Below are 4,094 nucleotides of genomic sequence, written 5' to 3'. Positions count from 1 at the left end.
CCATACATGACCACAGGAAAAACCATAGCCTTGACTAGACAGACCTTTGTTGGCAAAGTAATGTCTCTGCTTTTGAATATGCTATCTAGGTTGGTCATAACTTTCCTTCCAAGGAGTAAGCGTCTTTTAATTTCATGGCTGCAGTCACCATCTGCAGTGATTTTGGAGCCCCAAAAAATAAAGTCTGACACTGTTTCCACTGTTTTCACATCTATTTCCCATGAAGTGATGAGACCAGATGCCATGATCTTCGTTTTCTGAATGTTGAACTTTAAGCCAACTTTTTCACTCCCCAATTTCACTTTCATCAAGAGGCTTTTTAGTTCCTCTTCACTTTCTGCCATAAGGGTGGTGTCATCTGCATATCTCAGGTTATTGATATTTCTCCTGGCAATCTTGATTCCAGCTTGTGCTTCTTCCAGCCCAGCGTTTCTCATGATATACTCTGCATATAAGTTAAATAAACAGGGTGACAATATACAGCCTTGATATACTCCTTTTCCTATTTGGAACCAGTCTGTTGTTCCATGTCCAGTTCTAACTGTTGCTTCCTGACCTGCACACAAATTTCTCAAGAGGCAGGTCAGGTGGTCTGGTATTCCCATCTCTTTCAGAATTTTCCACAGTTTATTGTGATCCACACAGTCAAAGGCTTTGGCAGAGTCAATAAAGCAGAAATAGATGTTTTTCTGGAACTCTCTTGCTTTTTCCAGAAGAAATGGAGTAGCCATCATAGTCAACAAAAGAGTCCAAAATGCAGTAGTTGGATGCAATCTCAAAAACGACAGAATGATCTCTGTTCGTTTCCAAGGCAAACCATTCAATATCACAGTAATCCAAGTCTATGCCCCAACCAGTAACGCTGAAGAAGCTGAACGGTTCTATGAAGACTTACAAGACCTTTTAGAACTAACACCCAAAAAAGATGTCCTTTTCATTATAGGGAACTGGAATGCAAAAGTAGGAAGTTGAGAAATACATGTGAGATACCCAACAGCAAAATGAATACTTACTCAAAGTGTCTAAGAATTCGAACTTAAATGTCATCTTAGCAGGGAAAGGGGAGAGGGAACGTAGACCTCTTAGGGGAGAATAAGTAATTTTTAGGGAAGATGAATGGGGTCATATCGAAATCAGATCAGATCAGATCAGATCAGTCGCTCAGTTGGGTCCGACTCTTTGCGACCCCATGAATCGCAGCACACCAGGCCTCCCTGTCCATCACTAACTCCTGGAGTTCACTCAGACTCACGTCCATCGAGTCAGTGATGCCATCCAGCCATCTCCATCCTCCTGTCATCCCCCTTCTCCTCCCTGCCCCCAATCCCTCCCAGCATCAGAGTCTTTTCCAATCAGTCAGCTCTTTGCATGAGGTGGCCAAAGTACTGGAGTTTCAGCTTTAGCATCATTCCTCCAAAGAAATCCCAGGGCTGATCTCCTTCAGAATGGACTGGTTGGATCTCCTTGCAGTCCAAGGGACTCTCAAGAGTCTTCTCCAACACCACAGTTCAAAAGCATCCATTCTTCTGCGCTCACCTTTCTTCACAGTCCAACTCTCACATCCATACATGACCACAGGAAAAACCATAGCCTTGACTAGACAGACCTTTGTTGGCAAAGTAATGTCTCTGCTTTGAATATGCTATCTAGGTTGGTCATAACTTTCCTTCCAAGGAGTAAAGATCAAGTAAAATTAATTTTCTTATTATATTCAAATAATTTGAGAATTAAAAACTGACCATGGAGATCTGAAAAATGGATTTGAAGGCTTGATGAAAAAAAATTGTGAGTTTAATTAACTGAATGTTAACTGAAATTCCAAAAATCTGTACATTCGTTGTTCCAAAATGTCAATAAGGGTCCCTTGGACGTTTAAAACAATCATGCTAACAACCTTAAGATAACTAAATGAATCAACTCAAAACCAGATATCTAAGAATTTCTGTCAATGCCAAAGATTTTAGTTTTTAGATTTAGTTTCCTTCTTTCTAATATTGAAGCAATTATCTGCTAAAGCTACTCTCTTTTGTGGTAACACCAAATCCTGAGTCTACTAGCCAAACAGGGCTCAGGGGAACAAATGGCCAGTTTATCTAACAGTGAATTCAAAGTTTAAAAATACAGTATAAACCAAGTTCTTGGGTTGGGAGAATAAATATTGTTAAAATGGCCATACTGTCCACGGCAATCTACAGATTCAATGTAATCCCTATCAAAATACCAAGGGCATTTTTTATAGAACTGAAACAAAAAACTTTAAAATTTGTATGGAAACAAAGGAGACAGCAATAGCCAAAACAATTTTGAGAAAGAAGAACAGACCTGGAGGAATTACATTCCCTGATTTCAGACTATTCTATACTATAATACAAATTTACCGTCATCAAAACACTATGAAACTGGCACAAAAACAGACACATAGGTCAGTGGAACAGGATAGGGAGCCTAGAAATAAACCCATGCACTTATGGTCAATTAATCTACAACAATGGAGACAAGAATATACAATGGAGAAAAGACATTTGCTTCAGTAAGTGGTGTTGGGAAAAATGGACGGCTACATGTAATATAGTGAAACTAGAACATTCTCTGGTATGAAACTATAGCATCCCTGGTATCTCAGCTGGTAAAGAATCCACTTGCAATGCCAGAGACCCCTGTTCGATTCCTGGGTCGGGAAGTTCCCCTAGAGAAGGGATAGGCTACCCACTCCAGTATTCTTGGTTTTCCCTGTTGGCTCAGATGGTGAAGAATCTGCTTGCAGTGCAGGAGACCTGGGTTCGATCCCTGGGTTAGGAAGATCTCCTGGAGGAGAGCATGATAATCCACTTCAGTATTCTTTCCTGGAGCATCCCCATGAGCAGAGGAGCCTGGCAGGCTATAGTCCATGGAGTCACAAAGAGTTGGACACGATTGAGTGACTGAACTGAAGTGACTGAGTGTATGAGTATGCGTGTACCTCCCCCGCCACACTACCTACGGGACTGAATGAAGAGTTTGCCCAACACAGGGAAAGGACATAATGGAGATGTGAGGGTCTCTTTGGTAGATACAAGGCAATGTGGAAGATGAGCATGGGGAGAGGCAGGGCAGAGAGAGTAACAGGGCTGAAACCTGCAGGGAAAACACTGTCTGTCTTCTTTCCAAAGGGGATACGCTCCTTTAGCATAGCAGAGGCATGAGCTTTGGGGTGTTTCTCTATCTCTACATTGCTGGAGAACATGATGAGCTTTTAGACAGGACAAAGGGAATACTAGGGAAAACAAAGACAAAGCAAAAGGATTGAGAGGACATTCATGTAGAAAAGAGTATAAATAGCAAATGCGATGAAACAAAGAAAAAACATAATAATTATCCTGTTCAATGAGCTCTTCCCATGAAGACTTTTTTCCAAATGTTTTAAGTGTCTTGAGAAAACTTAGATTAAGAGTATGATCATGGAGGGAGTAATGCCCACCAGGGGGTGTAGACATGGTGGTGTGTTATATATAAGGATAGCTGCAGATGAGCTGTCTTCCTGTGGCACTTGTCTGCAATGTGTAGGAAGCCTTCTTGCTAAGTCTTGACAAATCCACCTCCTAACAGATCATTTGATGTACATGACATCATCACATGAAGAGTAGAGAGCATCTCTCAGGACACTGAAGTCTGGGGCAGGAAAAATATGAGCACAATATGATTGGGCAGGCTGCAACAGTGACTTAAATATAATAGCAACAATCATTTCCCACAATGATAAATAAATGCAAAGTCCTCAACAAATAAATAGAGCAAATGAGTTGTTTTGCTCTCTGTCAGTCAAGTCAAACATGGAATACTATTTAAGAAGGATATCCACAACTAGAGGAGAAGGTGATCCAGGATGGAAGAGCTGAGGAATGGTCATAAGCATTGTGATGATTTGGGAAAAGGTCCTGTAACAGCCTTCAAATACTTTCAGACCTGTTAGAGGAAGAGGGATTAGGTTTACTTTATGCGGTTTCAGAGGGCTGAACTTTAATCAATAAGTGCATGTTGTTAGGAGGTAGATTTTGGCACAGTCTAAAAAGAACTTCTGAAGAATTAGAACTGTCTGACATGAAACAAACTCCCTG

This window comes from Bison bison, unplaced genomic scaffold, assembly GCF_000754665.1.
Source record: "Bison bison bison isolate TAMUID 2011002044 unplaced genomic scaffold, Bison_UMD1.0 scf7180017864109, whole genome shotgun sequence".
Taxonomy (NCBI): domain Eukaryota; kingdom Metazoa; phylum Chordata; class Mammalia; order Artiodactyla; family Bovidae; genus Bison; species Bison bison.
Note: the sequence above shows the minus strand (reverse complement) of the source record.